Source organism: Balaenoptera musculus, chromosome 13 (genome assembly GCF_009873245.2).
Source record: "Balaenoptera musculus isolate JJ_BM4_2016_0621 chromosome 13, mBalMus1.pri.v3, whole genome shotgun sequence".
Taxonomy (NCBI): Eukaryota; Metazoa; Chordata; class Mammalia; order Artiodactyla; family Balaenopteridae; genus Balaenoptera; species Balaenoptera musculus.
In genome coordinates, this window is record NC_045797.1 from 41080420 (window position 1) to 41101301 (window position 20882).

Genomic DNA, 20882 nt, shown 5'->3' on the forward strand with positions numbered 1-20882 from the left:
TTGAGGACTTTGGTGTTAGGCACAATTATTTTTTGTTTGTTTCTTTTGACAAAAACTGTATATATTTAAGGTGTACAGTGTGATAATTTGATATGCATACACATCGTAAAATGATTACCACAATCAAACAAATTAACATATCTATCACCTCCCAGTTATCTTTTGTGTGTGTATGTGTGTGTGTGTATGTGTGTGTGGGGGGGTGGTAAGAACATTTGAACTCTATTAACATATGTCAAGTATGTAATACATCATTATTAACTATAGTCTCCATGCTATATATTAGGTCTACAGAATTTATCTTATAACTGAAAGTTTGTGCCCATTGATCAATATCTTCCCTTTTCTCCTACCCCTCCACCCCTGGCAACCACCATTCTACTCTCTGTTACTAAGAGTTCAACATTTTTTTAGATTCGACATGTAAGTGAAATCATGTGATGGTTGTCTTTCTGTGTCTGGCTTGTTTCACTTAGCATAATGACTTCCAGTTTCATCCACATTCTCTCGAATAACAGGATTTTCTTCTTTTTAGGCTGAATAATCCATTGTTTACATATACCAGATTTTCTTATCCATTCATCTGTTGACGGACACTTAGGCTCTTTCCATATCTTAGCTACTGTGAGTAGCGCTGCAATGAACATGAAAGTGCAGATATCTCTTCAAGATAGTGATTTTATTTCTTTTAGATACATACCCAGAACTGGGATTGCTGGATCATATGGTAGTTCCATTTTTAATTTTTTGAGAAACCTCCATATTGTTTTCCATAAAGGCTGTACCAATTTTCACTCCCATTAACAGTGCCCAAGGTTCCCTTTGCTCTACATCCTTGCCAACACTTGCTGTCTCTTGCCTTTTTGATAATAGCCATTAGCAGTTGGGGCGTGATACCTCATTGCGGGATTTTTTTTTTTGTATTTCCCTGATGATTAGTGATGTTGAGCATTTTTACATATTCATGTTGGCCATTTGTATGTCTTCTTTGGAAAAATGTCTATTTGGGTCCTTTGCCAATTTTTTAATCGAGTTATTTATTTATTTTTGCTATTGAGTTATATGAGTTCCTTATATATGTTGGATATTAACTAACTATCAGATATGTGGTTTGCAAATATTTTCTCCATTTTGTAGGTTGTCTTTTCATTCTGTTGATTGTCTCCTTTGCTGTGCAGAAACTTTTCAGTTTGGTATAGTGCTCCTTGTTTATTTTTGCTTTTGTTGCCTGTGCCTTTGGTGTCAATTCCAAAAAATAATTGCCAAGAACAAGGTAAAGGAGGTTTCCCCCTGTTTTTTTTCCTAGAAGTTTTATAGTTTCAGCTCTTAAGTTTAAGTCTTTAATCCATTTTGAGTTGACATTTGTGTACGGTATAAGATAAGGGTCCAATTTCATTCTTTCACATGTGGATATCCAGTTTTCCTACCACCATTTATTGAAGAGACAATCCTTTCTCCATTTTATATTCTTAGAGCCTTTGCAGAAAATGAGTTGACTGTATATGTGTGGGTTTATTTCTGGGCTCTCTATTCTGTTCCATTGGTCTGGGTGTCTGTTTTTATGCCAGTTCCACATGGTTTTGATTACTATAGCTATGTAATATATTTTGAGATTAGGCAGTATGATGCCTCCAGCTTTATTCTCCTTGTTCAAGATGACTTTAGCTATTTGGGGTCTTTTGTGGTTCTATACAAATTTCAGGATTATTTTTATTTCTGTGAAAAATGCCATTGGAATTTTGATAAGGATTGCATTGAATGTGTAGATTGCTTTGGGAAGAATGGATACTTTGATGATATTAATTCTTCTAATCCATAAACATAGGATATCTTTCCGTTTATTTCAGATACCTTGATTATAAAATACCTGCAAGTCACAAGAGAGAGAAAAGGAAATCCTCCAAAAAGGAGGACATTTATACAGACACACACACATAGGTAACGTGCCTTGTCAGTCAGCTTCTCGTGGAGTGCTCAAAGTAACATATGAATCAGTTACCAAATTTAGACCCAGGCCACCGTTGCCAAAGTTTATATGATTTGCCCCAGCAACCTCACTTCTAGAAATCTATCTTGAAAAAGTATTTTAGCAAGTACACAAAGAAAAATATAACACAGATGTCGTGCAAAGTACCCCATCCTTTGAGATCTTAATTGTATTAGAAGTGTGTCCTGCACTCCACCCAATACTTCTTGAGAACTCTGAGGAGAAGAAAGCATAGATGTTTCCTAGTCTCTTCTGGTTCCAAAATCCTGCTTCCATGGAATTAGTTCTGTCACATGTAAACTGTCCCTGTTCAGTGCGTCATCCCACATAGGAACACAACCCTCCTTTTCTGAGATTACTACGAAAACATCATTCACACAAGGCCTTTGGGCATATAGCCAGCTTCATGAAAAGTTTAGAGTAAAAGAAAGATTTTACATCACTGTGGCACTTGGGACTTCCCTGGTGGTGCAGTGGCTAAGACTCTGCACTTCCACTTCAGGGGGCACGGGTTCGATCCCTGGTCATCTCTGGTCGGGGAACCAAGATCCCGCATGCTGCAGGGCACAGCCAACAACATCAATAAGAAAAGGCACTATGGCACTCAACCCTCTCCTTTAAAGATATTCTGCTCCTCTATCTTCAAGCTTGCAGGCAACCCACAATGGGAGCATTTTCTTCTCCTAATCCTCATATATATCTCCATCTCCTTTTTGGAAAATCATACCCCTTTTTCATAAAATGGGTGCATACTGATGAATACTGCATTCTCCAGCAGTATGCTTGCTCCAGACTGAGTTAACCAATGTAGAAAATAAATTATGTTATTATATGAAATATGTGCAACTGACCCTCTCATATATGGGTTCCACATACATGGATTCAACCAAGTGCAGGTCAAAATATATTTTAAAAAAATTCTAGAAAATTCTAAAATACAAAACTTGAATTTACCACACACCACCAACTATTTATATAGCATTTACATTCTATTAGGCATTTTAAGTAATCTAGAGGTGATTTAAAGTATAAAGGAGGATGTGCATAGATTATATGCAAATACTATGACATTTTATATAAGGGACTTGAGCATTCATGGAGTTTGATATCCGCAGGGGTCCTGGAACCATGGAACCAACCCCTTGGGTCCCCATGGAACCAGTATACAACTATATATTAATATCTTCTTTAGCTATATAAAGACCAGGACTAAACTTTGAAATTGCCTCTTCCAAGTACTTCAATTTTTAGACCATCTAAATAGACTGACTAAATTATGCTAGTTCCATGTAATGGAATATTATATTGCTATTAAGAAGAAGGAGGTAGTTCTCTATGAATTGACAATAAAATAGGTTATATTAAGTTAAAAAAAGAAAATTGTATAACATATATAAAGTATTGTGCTATTTTTTGGTAAAAATACATATATTTGTATACTTGTAGAAAAGAGTCAACATAGTTATGTTAACATAGATATACATCTCTCTGGGGGAAGGAAACATTGACTATTTATTTGTATTATTTTAACTATCACAATAGGTATTTTTAAACTATTTTTATGGTACAAATACCAGAGAGTCTCAGAAAATTTTTATTAAACTTCATGGAAGACATAATTCCTTTACTATTGGCTTGTTTGCAAACAAAAAAATAATGAGAAAATCTTCAGTTTGTATGAGGTATTTTTTTCCATTTTATATTTGTTATTTCATTTCCTCATTTAGAAATTATTCATATTCATAATCATATTCTTTGGTCACTTATTGGAACATTAACAATTGATGAGACAGAAACCAATACTGGTTCGTATAACCCAACCTGAGCCAATGATCAGTGCATGGCATTGTGTGTGGACTCAGAACTGGTTTGGGATAGCTGACTAATCTTAGCCTCTTGTTTGACAGTTGCTTGAGTCTCTCATTGGACAAAATCAAGAAATCAAACAGCTTTGTTCACTGCTGGCAGCCACTCTTCAACCCCAGGGGAGTTAGCCTTCAGATGAAGCTAACTGAGGATGCGGGGCAGAGAGACAGAGAGAAACTGGGTGTCTGGTGACATCATTGAGCTGATGGATTGACCAACCCTGAAATCTTCCCTCATCTGTATTTCAAGTTATAGGATGGAAAAATTCCCTACATTATTTAAGCCGCTTTGAGTTGCTTTCTTCTGTTAGCTGTGATTGAAGGTGTCCTGTTAAGATATTTTTCTTAAGTAAATAATCGGGAAAGTAGACAAAGCCTTATGCACAATAATTGTCATCAGAACTGTTTTATAACAGTGAAAAAATATACATGATCAAGATACTGAGTACTAGGGAAGCACGTACATAGATTATGACTCACTGATATGATAGAACATCATGTAGCTATTCAAACTGATGTTATCAAGTAATTTTTAATCGATAGTCCAGCTCCTAATCGTCTCTCTGGCCTTGGTTAACACTCGAGGACTCTCTGTCCACATTCCACTGTTTCATCTCTTTGCTTTGCCTCATGTGATTTTCTCCAACTAGAATGCCTCCAAAATCTTCAAACTTTTCATTCTATTGATACTTCCCCTTTAAAATTCAGCCCAGGAGCACTTCCTCCAAGATACCTTCCCATAACCCTTCCTTCCTTGCTCCTCAGGCTGATACCAGCGCCTTCCCTCCTCCCTCATGATGTCTGTGGTTATCACTTCTCTGATGATGTTTTAACTCTCTGATTTTATGTCTGTCTTTACCATTAGATAGAGACTAACTGGCTCTTATTTAGCTGTGCATTCCTCATGCCCAACCAAAGGCCTAGCATTCCATAGAATGCTAGGCCTACAAATATTTATAGACTGTGTGGGTGGGTGGTTAGGTGAATAAGTGAATGAATCAAGAATGTAGGATAGTTAGCTTCTAATTTTTGTCACGGTTTTCTGTATTTTGCACAGAAACGGGAAAGTTGTGTTTAAAAAGCGATTGGTTATTTATGCAGAAATTAAGACTAGACTTTTAAAAATTACCCATCTTTTAAACTTGCTTTAAACTTGCTTTCTATTTCTAATTGAATAGAAATTTATTAACCAAAATGTATTAATACATATTTATAGTTGAGTAACTGAAGACAAACCCCATACTGTTATTCTCTCATGAAAAATTAAATTGACTTACTCTTTTGATTAATTTTGAAAGCTTTGGTTTAAGGTTATACGAGTCTGACAGAAAAATTGAAGCCATGATTGATTTACGTGACACATTTTTAATGGAAAATACTGTAAAACATTGCAAAAGCTCTCTGACATCTTTAAAGATGAACTCAGATGAGAAATGCCAGGTTTGCAGGGCAAGGAAAGGTCTCTGTACGTAACCTTCACCCCAGACCCACCTTTCCTGAGGCTCTTGCTTGGGCAGTGTGCTTTTACTTCCCAACTGCTGCCTACAGGAATAGCAGAGAGACCAGACCTCACTTCCCTATCTTACAAAATACTGCACTTTATAAAAAGATTTAAAACAGCAGAGAGAATATAAAATAAATTCCTAATCTGCACACTACATATTAACGGTACAAAGATGGAAAAAAAAAATCTCTTTTCTCTACTCCTCCTTGAGGACAGACTGTGTTAGTCATTTTTGTAACCACACTGCCAAAGAGTAGATGGCATACAGCAGGCATTCCTAGGAATTGCTGAATGAATGAAATGTTAATGGTGGTTATATTTACGTAGTGGGATCATCTATGAGTGTTACTTGTTTCTTTGCATTCTTTAGTCTTTTCTAAATTTTCCAATTTTATGCTTGTGGTGTTATTTTCATAAATTCACAGTCAGTAGAGAGAAAGGGAGAGGAACAAAGATATTCTGATATTAGAAACTTCTTTGTTCTCGTCTGTAATTCAACATGCCCCTAATAATTGGTGCTTTTTTATATGTAGCCAATCAAGATAGAAACAGGTCTTCTCCAAGTGCTAGCCTGTCAGATGTGCAGCTTACCTGATTTTTTTTCCCTCCAGTAATCAGAAGTTTTACTCTAATATCTACTCATGTAAAATCTGAATTCACAGGAGAGTTACAGTGAAGAGAACTAATATTTGCTGAGTACCTAGTGAATTTGATGCTTCAGTTACCCCAAAAATCTTCCCACTACATCCCATGGTGGTGCCAATGAGGGACTTGAATATGGGAGTGATCTTTAACTTCCCTATAATTTCCATCACTTCAAATAAGTTTAAGTAAAAACAGTGTGCTTCTTCTCCAAATGTAGCTTCAAGACAAATCCCTTCACCCCTTACCAACAAGACTTCCATCTCTAGGCTCCTCCTACAAAGATATCTACAGCCACCACCATAGATATTATTATCCTTATTTTACAGATGAGAAAAGATTAAGTAAACCACTCAAGGGCATGGTTAGTGAGAGGTAGAGCTCATAAGAAAACACTTGTCTTTCTAACTCCAAAGTCTGTTCTTTTCCTGCTGTACCATGCTGCTAAACTTTCTAAAACCACAAAATAATAGATTTAGAGTGATAGGTTTAGCATTCATTGAATGAAGGCTATCTACAGTTTATTATTTAGACAAGTAATGCAAAATGACAAGCGATTCTGGTATTAACTGCAAAATTCTCCTGACTAGGAAATAGAAAAGAATCTCTCAGCCAACTGTGGCTAAAGGAAGTATTTCTGTTCTTCCCTAGTCTGAGATCTCTTTCAGATTGATCATTCTATCCTGTTTGTTTGTTTGTTTTTCACATGAGCGGATCTTCTATAGCCTACGCTGTTCACATCTTAATGATCTCCATATTGTAATGACTATTTTCTTACTTTTAAAACTTAGCTGTTGGGCTTCCCTGGTGGTGCAGTGGTTAAGAATCCACCTGCCAATGCAAAGGACAAGGGTTCGAGCCCTGGTCCGGGAAGATCCCACATGCTGTGGAGCAATTAAGCCCGTGCGCCACAACTACTGAGCCTGCGCTCTAGAACCTGCAAGCCACAACTACAGAAGCTTGCGCGCCTAGAGCCCGTGCTCCGCAACAAGAGAAGCCACCGCAATGAGAAGCCCGCTCACCACAACTAGAGAAAGCCCGCTCGCAGCAGCGAAGACCCAACACCGCCAAAAATAAAATACATAAATTTATTTTAAAAACCCCAAAAAACAAAAAACTTAGCTGTTAATTGCAGAAAGGATTTATTCATTTATTCTCTTTTAGATAACTCTTAAAGGCTCTCATTTTAGATTCAGTATTAATCAATTGTATTTCTCTCTCTTCAACTAGCTCTGTGATTACTAGCTACTGCAATTGTCCATGTAATTCTGGAACATAGGAAGATATGTGATATTTCAAATTGCTCACTTCAAATGACTGGTTATCTTATCTTGAAAATTAATTATCTGTATTTGACCCATTTCTAACCTTCTGTTCCCTGTGACAAAAAGGGACATTTTATATAATCTGATTTGTTTTGTTTTGTTTTGTTTTTTAAGAATGGGAATAGGATAATCTGATATAGGCTTCCCACCTTGGAGCTGAATTCATTTACTGTTACCTCCCGCATGAGAACTTTCACATTCCTACCCTGACCACAGCAGCTGTGTGTGGACTGTTTCAGGCTCACTAAACCAGATTCTTGAATGGAAAACTTCATTTTATCCCTGTGCTATTGTTCTTCACACATCTCATTAGTACTTTTAATTTTCTCCTCAGAACCATCTTCTTATAATCTCTTTCTCATAGAAGCAATGGACATATTTTATAAGCCTCAATCAATTTTTGTCAGGAAAAAAATTTCAGGGGTTCATCTTGAAGACTCCCCCTTTGTCTGCACACATATGAATGACTACAATGTAGTGATATACACACACAGGCTTCAGATCCAATTCTCCTGGGTTTGAATCTTAGCTCTATAATCTACTTAGCAAATTTTTTTAAGTTTAGCGGAAGGATATTGATATATTTTTGCTACTCCAGGAATAAAAGAGAAAAAATTGGCCCCTAAATCTAATTTAAGCTGTTAAGAAGAGGTTGTTTTTTAGTTTTTGTTTTTTTAGTTCCAGATTTTACCCTTTCTCCCAATTGATGAAAGAAGAGGTTTTCCTATTACATGGAGAGTTAAATTTTAAGTAAAGACAATATGAAGCAATATTTTACTTTGATGAAAGCTTATTTTGAAGATCAAGTTTTTGCTTTTCTTTGGTGCTTGCTGGAATCTTATAAGAGGAGGATTCTGCCCAAGGGGGAAAACAGATGCCTGTCAATGACTCTGAAACAGTGACCATTTAATATTGAATATTTACACAGGTAGGTTTTGTTTTACTATTTAGTTTTAATTATGTTCTTACTAAAGCAGGCTAATATACTTACTATCTAACCAAGTATGCTATAAATCTAGCTCATTAACAGATGTTTAAATCATATTATCTCTCCAGAAGCAGGCTTTTTTTTTTTTTTTTTGCTTTGTGTGAGGGTTGTATTATTTTATTTATGTACCTATGTGTTTAATAAGTTTAATGAAGTAATTTACATAACATAAAATATGCCTATTTTAAGTGTACACGTCAATGATTTTTAGTAAATTGACAGAATTGTGCAACCATCACCACAATCCAGTTTTAAAACATTTTAATTGCCCCAAAAGATCTTTCATTTGCAGTCATTTACTATTCCTACTCTCAGTCCCAGTAGCAAATTTAAAGGAGAAAAAATCTTCTCTTAAATATGATCCAATTTTCTCTTAAAACTGAACCAATTCTTCTCCATTATCTACTCTTTAGATAGGTCAACCGGCCAAAGGACTAAAATTAACAAATCAAAACCAAAATTTACCTCAAGCCAAACGAGCTTATGAAGTTTAATGCTTCTCCCAGATTTATTTATCTGTTTATTTATTTTGCATAAAACTGGCACTGTTTAGGTCTAAAGTATTTTGGAAGAAAGATCTAAGAAGTGGAGCCAGCAAGTTACTTAGGCTGCTTCTGTTTATCCCTAATTTAAACTCAATAAAAATGCATTTAAAATATTTCTTTAAGCATAATTGAAATGTATAGATTTTTTAAGAACATAAATTCACTTCAAAATGTTTTTTCAAGCTCATTAACTTTTATTTAAAATTTTTTATTTTGAGTAGACAGCTTTTCCTATACCTTTCTAAATTTCACAAAATATACAATAATTCCAGGTAAAATTTTAAACTTTAAAACAAAAGGGTCTCAAAATAAAGTCATTGAGGACAAGGGCCAGTTCCCCTGTGTGATTATACACAGGCTGGACACACAGGTAGTTAAAAGGTGGCCTTTTGAAAGGTAGGTTACAGATCTCTTCAGTAAAGACATCTGCCTCATCAACGTTGTTGGCCTTGCAGAAGGGGTTGCTCCTTACTGACCACACAGACTTCTACATTAATAATTAACTATCTGGAAAAAAGTAATGAAGTCATAAGGAGTGGGTTATAGGCCTAATATCAGGAACTATCTCATATCTTTCCAACCTCCTTACACAAGTGCTCTAAATGATTTCACTGGAGAGTAAAATCTTTCTTTCACGGAGATAAGGATTATTATATCACTATATATACATTCATTAACAAATACATAATACATAATAAAGAGCCTATATTATAGAGAGAACATACAATGACAGAATTAAACACATTTTACAACTGGGAAAAAGATATTTGAATTGTGTTGTAGACTAGATAGGATGAGCAAAAGTACTTGATCTTTCAGTAATTAATCAAGAAGTTTTAAGGAAGATGACACATTCCAGAAGTGTGTTGTAGGTACATGACAGACTCAGATACTATAAAACTGGGTCATGAAATGACAACAGACAGAACTCTGGTGATATCTAAAAACTGGAGTTTTGTTACCAAGTCAATGGTAGGAGGCCTATAGAAATATGACCATTTTTCAATTCAGTTCCTTTCTATTCAAATCCACGAGGATTTATTGAAAGCTTATTATGTGAAAGCCACCATGCCAGAGCCAGAGGCAATGTACTTGTCCATATAAATAAATGTAATAGGGGAATTTCTGCTCGGTTGGCACTCGGCAAAATACGTGTTGTCTTAAAGCATGCCAGTCATAGTACTGACTGCATTTCGTTTGAGCCCAAACTTAAAATTGTGTAAGGATTAGTCATCATACCTATTTCTCACTAGGCTGAACAATCAAGTCTTCAGATAGAGAGGATTCTCAAGGCAACACTAAAAATAACCCAAGTAACTTTAAATTTTCCATCATAACCTTGAAGCTCTGAAAGATAAAATTTCTACAATTTTTCAAACTGTGCCAAATTTGATACAGCGAGTCACCAAATCCAAAGACAATTTTGAAATGATATACACTCAAAGGAATTCCTAAGATCACTGATGACCTCTCTACCATATGTATGAAGACTGCAGGACGATGTTGACATTTTGCAGAAACTCTGAGTTCTGAACAAGAGGAAGGGAAGAAGCGGTGGTAAGGGGGAGCACTTTAGGAGAGCTGCCTTTGCAGGTGGTTTCCAGAGGCAACTGGAGGATGTGTTTTCACCAAGCCTCCTGATAATTTCTCCCGTACTGCCAACATTTGTCAGGTCGCTCTGACTTATCCAGGAAAATCTATTCATCAGTAAATTAATTGGCTTATTTAGCATCCTCTTCTTGAAATACAAATAGCTTTCAAGAGAATAAAAAGACTATATAAATCACTATATAATAGTGATTCACAAGTTAGTGGGAATTAGCCTGAAAATGTTTAATATAATTGCTTTCCTCCTAATAACTTAAAGCAACTACATTGTCAGAATGGTAGTTATTATTTATTAGAGTAGTTGTAAAACAATATGTATACATTTTTTTCAGAACTTTAAAATTTTTTTTTTAATTAATTAATTTATTTTTATGGCTGTGTTGGGTCTTCGTTTCTGTGCGAGGGCTTTCTCTAGTTGTGGCAAGCGGGGGCCACTCTTCATCGCGGTGCGCGGGCCTCTCAGTATCGCGGCCTCTCTTGTTGCGGAGCACAGGCTCCAGACGCGCAGGCTCAGTAATTGTGGCTCACGGGCCCAGCTGCTCCGAGGCATGTGGGATCTTCCCAGACCAGGGTTCGAACCCGTGTCCCCTGCATTGGCAGGCAAATTCTCAACCACTGCGCCACCAGGGAAGCCCCCAGATCTTTAAAATTTAAAAAGACTTGTCACATGTATTATCTAGCGTGACACTCATAAATGTCATGTGACACAAAGACACTGTTGGTTGCCTACTATTGGTTGCTTGCATAAAACCCTGATTTTGGGTACTTCCCATACCTCATTGTGACTCAGGGTTAAAGCAAGAAAAGTCTAAACTAGTCATGGTTTTTTTCATTTGCCTTACTAATGATGGGTTTGGGGTGAGCATGTAGTTCATTTCAGGACAATGAGATATGCAGGAGGCCTGTTGAAGGGCTTCCAGAAAAGGTTATTTTGATCTAAAAAAAAAAGAAGAAGGAAAAGGATGCACAGGAAGAAATCTGTCCCTTTTCTTCCATCAGATGTTCTTATACAGGTTCCCCTGGTACCTGAAAAGAGAGTGTTCCTATGAAACCTTTCATAAGCCAAAATGGCATCAAGTGAAGATGCAATTAACTTAGGACACATCTTGCAAATGGATGCACAAAATAAATCGAGATAAAGCACAGAAGCTCACAGACACTGTTTAAAGCTATGGCAGCTTGATACTGAGATACTGAGAGTGTTTCCCGGGGAAGGAGCTTGGCGGGGCTACTCTCGCTGCTCAGGGTGTTGCTGCCTCTATAATTGCACCTGCAAAACGAACGCTGAACGCTATTTTTCCTTTTCAACTTTTTTTCCTAAAAATGAAAATATTCTTTGGATTTCTTCCAGTTAGCAAAAATAGGTATTAATGTATTTCATAAAAGTGAAGTGGTGTACAGTGAACTTTTGAAAATCAGGGGACACCTGTATTGGCATGTGAGGCTACATACGCTTCAAAGGGAATAAAACCAGAACTGCAGAAGTCATCTTACTTCCAGGAGGTTGTTAAATTACCATCCTGGAAATGGATGACAGAAAGATGGAAAGTTCCAGTGTCCTTAGTCATGTTACTTAGCCACTAACTTAAATACTTGAGTTACTGGACACCCGTAGGATTTTGGGTTATATGAATGAATTCATCTGCCTTATTGTTTAAAATAATTGAGTCAGAGTTCTTGGTCACTATTAACTGAAATCACAATACATGTGAATGGGTTAGATTTAGAGATGTGTGATAACTGAGGTTCAAAAGTTTAAAAAACTTGACCAAGACCACAGGGTAATTGCAGGTATGTGACATAGTTGTAATTTCACATTCCAGGGATTATGTGCCTTCCACTTAATGCTATATCAATTTTGTTGAGTAGAAACAGTAAATAGTATTGTGATGTTAGAAACTTTGGGAAACAACATAGATTTATTTTATCGTCCTCAAAATAGGAATTTGTGGTAGAGGGCTTAGGATATCAGGAAGAACAATGGGAGACCAGAGTACAGAAAAGGAGTAGCAAGGTATCATGCTCACACTTTGCCTATTTTGAAATTTTGTCTAAACTTAGCCTGAAATTCATGAGAAAAATTGAAACTCTCTCCTCCTTCTTATTTCACATGTACTGCTATTCCCAGAACCCCAAACATTGGTAAGTAGTATTGGTAATTCTGCTATGTTCTGTTTAGTAGAGCTATTTTCAGCCAGATAACTTAGGTAGGATCTCTTGGAGACATAGAAAAAAAAAAAATTTAAACTCCATTTAACCAAAGGAAAAAGATAATTTTATTAAAGAATGAATGGGGAATCCCCTGGAACAGAAAGGTAGGGGGCACTGCTTGACTGAATAAGGGTTTAGAGCCAGGAGTTAGAAATCTATCAGAAAGTTATATGTGCTGTCACATAGGAGTCTCTGGGGCACCATGGGTGCTCTTCTCTAATTTCTCTCTCTCTGTGCAGACCAACTGTTTCTCCACTCCTCATGCCCAGGGTCAAAAGATGCATCCTCCCATCCCCCATCAACTACCAGCACCAACTTTCTAAGCAAATGACTTTCTAGGCAAATCCTCTGTTACAATGGATCCATTCTCACCATGTCATGATTCTTAATCCTTGATTCTTCAGAGAGAGAATAGGTCTGGCCAAACCTAGCTTCTGGATCGGTTTCACTCTAACCAGACACCCATACTTTTGTTCAATCAACTTTTGCATAGTTGATGGCCACTTTGAAACATCACGGTCACCTCTGTGGTAAGGGACAGTTCTCAGAGAAGTGGCTGTGGCTGGGAAGTACCCTCAAATTAAGTCTGACTAGAATTTAAATTTTCATTTTATTTTGTTTTATAACGATTTCAAAGTTTCTAAAAGCCAATTTGTAAATAAAAATTTAAACATAATTTGGTAGTCATAAGTAGGAAACTTGCTAGTATATCTCACCATTTTTCAAAGTGTAATTACCTGTGTAATTTATAATTACCCACTGCACTTAGTGTATACATTACACATACAAAAATATTTATATACGTACATATTCAAGGGGAATTCAAAAAATAAACATATTTTATATGAAAAGTACATTAAAAACTATATTCTTACATAGATTATTCGACTGCATTCCAGTAACTCAGCACTGTGCCTTCAGAACTGTAAAGGTAATTCTAAAATTTCAGATAAACAAGTGATATATAATACTGTAATGACATCAGAACATATAACATTTTAAATTGGTGAAATGAGTAATGTTAAAAATAGCTCACACAACAAATGACACCAAGCATACAAAAATACATCATTTAAGTCAAACAAAAAATGCCCATATGTGAAATAAATTGAAATTAGTTGTTAATGAAGGTTAGGGAAGTACAAGTATAAAAACCGTTAAGAATTGTATAGGTTATAAGTTTTAACCATTAGGTTTTTGTAAGCTAAAATTCATGTTCTATATGCATCAACACCAGTATGAATTTTTTTTATCAAAAATGTTTTTCAAGAGTCACAAATTTTAGGGGCACAATGAATCAAATCATAAATTTTGACATGATATGTGAATCTACAAAAACATATATTTGTAGTTATATATGTGAAAATATATTAGGAAAAACCTAGCTAACATGAAATTCATTTTGCAAATTGAAGTAGGCAATAATATAGTTCTTTATGAGATTTCCAGGGAATTTGAAAAGAAATGTTACATTGAGTAGATCTTTTTAAAAAGTAATGACAAGATTTCAGAGTGCCATGACAGGAAATGTCAGAATTAAATCATATGGATTCACATGCTGTACATAGAGAGGTTATCTAGGAAGGGAGCTGTTTCAGCATAAAAATGAAAGTAAAAATCACACTATCCATTTAGGAAAGTCAGAACCACACAAACATTTACCCAGTACTGCAAAAACAAATTTCCCACTTTTTCAGAAGATAGGGCAATTTCATTCCTTTGTTAGTTTCCACTTTCACTAATCTCTGGCCTACCTGGGTTGAGTGAATATGCCAAAATGTGATGCAAAAAGCTGTTCTTGTTTCAGCTTAATTGGGAACCAGAAATAGAGTGCATCTCAAGGGATTTATAACTGAGCATGGCAGGCATGAAATGTTTGGAGTATTCTGATCAGATTTTGGCTAAGAATGTGAATTATGTTTATTCAAATGCACTTAAATCTCCAGAATCTTCGGGGCAAGTCTGCCGTGACTCTGACTGAAAACTGACATTTTATACCTTAAATGAGGCTGAGTCCACTGTGGCCGCGGCAGAGCACTTCCTCTGGAAGCCTGAGCCTTCCCAAGGCCTCCACCCAGGAGCCAGGTCACAGTGGTTCCTAGGACACCACTTCCCAGACTGAATCTATTATAACTCTGAGCAGCCGCTATCATTTTGTACATTGGTCATCAGGACACTAAAGGCAAATCAGCAGGGACCCCAGATGAACGCTGCCAGGAGTCCTCAGCCCCTCTGGCACCCTAAGGGCCAGTTAATTCCATTCTGTCTCTCATGCTTATAATCTTAGGACAATGAAAAATATACAAATTACCCTACTCACCTAATTCTTCAATATGTGGTTTGCTGCTTTTTCTATGTCTTGTTTTCCTACTGTGACACGCATAATTTTTCTCTTTGTCAATTCCTTGTATTTGTTCTTTGAAACCTTAAATTCACTTGCAAATCAGCTCTCCTACATTATCAAGTTTCTCACATTCACTCCATGTCGGTGTCTCCTTCCCTTGTGTATATTTATTTGCAATAATCTTATTGAGGTAAAATTTACATTTTATAGTAATCCCGTATTTTAAATGTATAGTTTCATGAACTGTAAATACTTTGATCACCTCTCCAATCAAGATATAGAACTTTTCCATCATTCCAGAAAGTTCCCACAAGGATCTTTCCAGTCAATTGCTCACACTTTCCTCTAAGCAACCATTTAAAAAATTTTATCACCGTGGATTAGTTTTGCCTAATTTATTACTTCATGTAAACGCAACCACATCGTGTGAATTCTTCTGTCTGACTTCTTTAGTTCAGTATAATGGTTTTTGAAATTTGTCCATGTTGTTGTTTGTATCAGGAACTCATTCTTTTTATCGTTGAATAGTACTCCATTATATCGATATACTACCTAACATTTGGGTTGCTTTGAGTTTTTTGCTCTTAGGATTAAATCTGTTATGAACATTTATGTACAGATCTTTTTGTGAAGGTATGTTTTCATTTCTCTTGAGTCTGAGGATTGGGTTGCTGATTTGTAGGGTATCTGGTTCTTATAATAAATTAACCATGACCCTCAGGTTTTGTAACTCAGTCTAGTGAATTTACTTAAGGTTAAGTTCACCTGCAAGAACTGGATCCCTCCTCAGCATAATGATAAATAGGGCTTCTAAGACTGGAAAGCAATCATGAGGTGTGATGAATTCATCATGGAAAGCTCCCTGGAGGACCCATTTCTAGACACCATGTTTCTCTTCCACCCCACTATGGATCATGTACATTTTCATTTGAAGTTCTATACATCTTAACAGTTCTGACTTCCCGGTGTCAAACTACTGCCTACATTCCACCATTCACTGTGTCACTTTTGGGAACACACTTTTCCTCTTTCAACTTGGGTCCAGTGATTGGGGGCCTGTAAATTAACTGACAGTAAACAGATTAACAGGAGAAAAGAAAGGGTTTATTTACACCTGTACTCCATACATGCAGGAGGTTTAGCTATGAGTAACTCACTCAATAGCCAGAGATTAAAAATTTTTATACAAAATGTAACAAAAGTGAGGGGGGTGTTTAATGTTTCAATAGAAAGGTATGAAAGGTACTATTGGGCTTTTTGATGATAATAGAAATGGGCAGCCTGTTTCTGTGGCAGCTGAATTCACAGAAAACTCCCTGGAGGGGGTTAATGGCAGCTGTATTTTCTGGAGGTTCTGCTTTAGTCAGATAAGGGAAGTTCAGATAAGATTTCTTTCTGCATCTTTTTAGTGCAAATGTTTTCACTTTAAAATAATCTTTACAGCAACTTCGGAGGTCTGAGTGGGTCTGCACATTTCCCTATCAAAACTTTCCTAGAAATTTGACAAGAAAAGAAGTTAAGTTGACTGCTGTGGAGAGAGATTCAGGTTAGAAGTTGTGAGAAGTCTGCAAAAGGAGAGAAAAACAAAGACTAAAGGCTGGAGAGGATGATAAACCCAATTTTTAAGTCCAGAGGGCAGCTTGTCAAGAAGATTTCTCAATTTTGGGCTTGAAGCATCTTTAGTGAGCATTATACTGGTAATGTTACTGTCATGGTCATTTCCTGGAGCAGAGATTGGGAGGCACAAGTGTTCCTGTGAAACTTCTAAGTGGCCAACACTTGTGGTGATAAAGCCTTTGAAGTTATTTCAAGGCAACCACCTTCATCTTACAGGTCTTCAGGAAGGAAAAAGGCAGCTTTAGTTTTCAGAGGTGCCAAGCCAGGAGGGTAGGAGAAAAATTGGAAGCATTAATTACTGACAAAATGTGCATGAATGCAGGATCCAGTTTACAAAGAGGTAAAAAATAGCTCAAAGACAATGAACAAGAATGGAATCTGATAACTCACAAGGATGGGTTGTAGTTTTCCATTGAAACACAAAATTTCTCTGTACAATCACCCCCATTCTGATCAAATATAATCAAAGTAAAATAACTCTTGTTTACAAAATGAGTCTAGTCTCATTAAATTTGGCCTGGTCATTTATATAGTTTCAGCAAAAATGATAATTGTCCACATAGGCCTTTTTTTTTTTTTTTTTTTTATTTTTTTTTTTTTTATTTATTTATTTATGGCTGTGTTGGGTCTTGGTTTCTGTGCGAGGGCTTTCTCCAGTTGCGGCAAGTGGGGGCCATTCTTCATCGCAGTGCGCGGGCCTCTCACTATCGCGGCCTCTCTTGTTGTGGAGCACAGGCTCCAGACGCGCAGGCTGAGTAATTGTGGCTCACGGGCCCAGTTGCTCCGCGGCATGTGGGATCTTCCCAGACCAGGGCTCGAACCCGTGTCCCCTGCATTTGCAGGCAGATTCTCAACCGCTGCGCCACCAGGGAAGCCCCACATAGGCCTTTTTAACTTTGCTTTGCTGGAACTTTCCTAAGGAATCTCAGATTGGACTTCTAAAATTCTCTCAAGGCTAGGACACCAAGCTAAGGACTTGCTACCAGACTTCACCTACATTACCTGTAGATTTGGGTGAATTCCTCTCTCCTTGGGGTTCCCAAAGCAGCTTAAGTTTCATAGACCTGGAAACTTAAGTGGCCTTCCTTACTCATCTGTAATACTGGGAACCCTGTAAGTCAGTACCGGCCTGTTTTTTTAAGAGGGCTTTGCAAACATTGGCTCCATAAAGTCAACTGTAGTTCCTTACAACTCTCTGCTCATATCTGATGCTGTGCACGCTATTCTCAAGTATGACATTCCAGCCAAAGCCTTGGTAATATCACCAATTTTCCCAATTACAATACAAGGAAAACAGATTCCTATTGAATCTAGGCAAATAACTATATTGCCATGAAAATAAGAATACTCAATAAGAGTTTCCAAATACTGGAGAGATCAGGTAAGGAGGAAAATACAAATGTTTCATTTTTGTTTAGAAAGGTATAATTTACTAAATTGTTGTGAGTTATAGCTAGCTTAAGAGAAAACAGAAAGGGATTCCTTAAATCCAGAAAATAGAATATTAAAGAACTAGCAATGCTCCAAACGTAAGGCCATAAAAATGATAATCATTCCTCATCAGTCCATTCAGTCCCATGTTGTTAATTCTTGCTCTGATTGATCTTGGGTTAGCTGTTTTTTGAACCCATCAGCTTCCCCACTAAAGTTCTGGAAATCCTTACTCAGTCCAGTGGTATGATCTCAAAGTTATTTAAGCAATACCACCAGAAGCCTGTACCCCAGAGTACCTGTCATAATCCTTTCTATGGATTTCTAAGACAGTCCCTTTTGTTGAGAACAAAGCATTCTGGCTTATTGCTGATTGCAAGAGCTTTCAGGAAAGCATCAGAATAAAATAATAACTATCTGTGAACAGCAAAAGACTTAAAATGGCCATCATTAAAGATTTATGGAGAGTAGGGGCAAGATGGCGGAAGAGTAAGACGTGGAGATCACCTTCCTTCCCACAGATACAGTAGAAATACATCTACACGTGGAACTGCTCCTACAGAACACCCACTGAACGCTGGCAGAAGACGTCAGACCTCCCAAAAGGCAAGAAAATCCCCACGTACTTGGGTAGGGTAAAAGAAAAAAGAAATAACAGAGACAGAAGAATAGGGACGGGACCTGCGCCAGTGGGAGGGAGCCGTGAAGGAGGAAAGGTTTCTAGGCACTAGGAAGCCCCTTTGCGGGCAGAGACTGCGGGTGGCGGAGGGGGGAAGCTTCGGAGCCGCGGAGGAGAGCGCAGCCACAGGGGTGCGGAGGGCAAAGCGGAGAGACTCCCGCACAGAGGCTCGGCGCCAACCAGCACTCACCAGCCCGAGAGGCTTGTCTGCTCACCCGCCGAGGCGGGCGGGGGCTGGGAGCTGAGGCTCGGGCTTTGGTGCTAGCCGGGAGGGAGTCCGGGAAAAAGTCTGCAGCTGACGAAGAGGCAAGACACTTTTTCTTGCCTCTTTGTTTCGCAGCGCGCAAGGAGAGGGGATTCAGAGCGCTGCCTAAACGAAATCCAGAGACGGGTGCGAGCCGCGGCTATCAGCGCGGATCCCACAGCAACAGGGGCGCAGAGGGAAAAACGGAGAGATTCCCGCACAGAGGCTCAGCGCCGAGCAGCGCTCACCAGCCCGAGAGGCTTGTCTGCTCACCCGCCGGGGCGGGCGGGGCTGGGAGCTGAGGCGCGGGCTTCAGTCGGATCGCAGGGAGAGGACTGGGGTTGGCGGTGTGGACACAGCCTGAAGGGGTTGGCGTGCCGCGGCGAGCCGGGAGGGAGCCGGAGAGGAGGTCTGCAGCCGCCGAAGAGGCAAGAGACTTTTTCTTGCCTCTTTGATTCGCGGCGCGCAAGGAGAGGGGATTCAGAGCGCCGCCTAGACGAACGCCAGAGGCGGGCGCGAGCCGCGGCTAACAGCGCGGACCCCAGAGACGGGCGCGAGCCGCGGCCATCAGCGCAGACCCCAGAGACTGGTAGGAGACGCTCAGGCTGCTGCTGCCGCCACCAAGAAGCCTGTGTGCGAGCACAGGTCACTCTCCACACCGCCCCTCCCGGGAGCCGGTGCAGCTCGCCACTGCCAGGCTCCCGTGATCCGGGGACAACTTCTCCGGGAGAACACACGGCGCGCCTCAGGCTGCTGCAATGTCACGACGCCTCTGACGCCGCAGGCTCGCCCCGCCTCCTCCGTACCGCTCCCTCCCCCAGCCTGAGTGAGCCAGAGCCCCCGAAGCAGCTGCTCCTTTAACCCCATTCTGTCTGGGCGGGGAACGGACGCCCTCAGGGGACGTACATGCAGAGGCGGGTCCAAATCCAAAGCTGAACGCTGGGAGCTGTACGAACAAAGAAGAGAAAGGGAAATCTCTCCCAGCAGCCTCAGAAGCAGCGGATTAAAGCTCCACAAACAACTTGATGTGCCTGCATCTGTTGAATACCTGAATAGACAACAAATCATCCCAAATTCAAAAGGTGGACTTTAGGAGCAGGATATATTAATTTCCCCTTTTCCTTTTTTTTGTGAGTGTATATGTGTATGCTTCTGGGTGAGATTTTGTCTGTATAGCTTTGCTGTCACCATTAGTCCTAGGGTTAGGTCCGTCCATTTTTTTTTTTTTTACTTAAAAAAATTTTTTTTTCCTAATATATGTTTTCTTAATAATTTTTTCCATATTTTCTATTTTTAGAAATTAAAAATTTTTTTAATAAGTTTTTTCATATTTTTTATTTTAAAAAATTAAAAATTTTTTTTCTTAATAAATTTTTTTCTTAAAAATTTTTTTCTTATTTTTTACTATAAAAAATTAATAAATCTATTTTTAATAATTTTTTCTGAATACATTTACTCTTAATAATTTTTTTTCTTATTTTTTATTATAATAGCTTTATTTTATTTTATTTTATCCTCTTTTTTTCTTTCTATTTTTTTCTCCCTTATATTCTGAGCTGTGTGGATGAAAGGCTCTTGGTGCTCCAGCCAGGCATCAGGGCTGTGCCTCTGAGGTGGGAGAGCCAACTTCAGGACACTGGTCCACAAGAGACCTACCAGCTCCATGTAATACCAAACGGCAAAAATCTCTCAGAGATCTCCATCTCAACATCAAGACCCAGCTTCACTCAACGACCAGCAAGCTACAGGGCTGGACACCCTATGCCAAACAACTAGCAAGACAGGAACACAGCCCCATCCATTAGCAGGGAGGCTGCCTAAAATCATAAGGCCACAGACACCCCAAAACACACCACCAGACGTGGACGTGCCCACCAGAAAGACAAGATTCA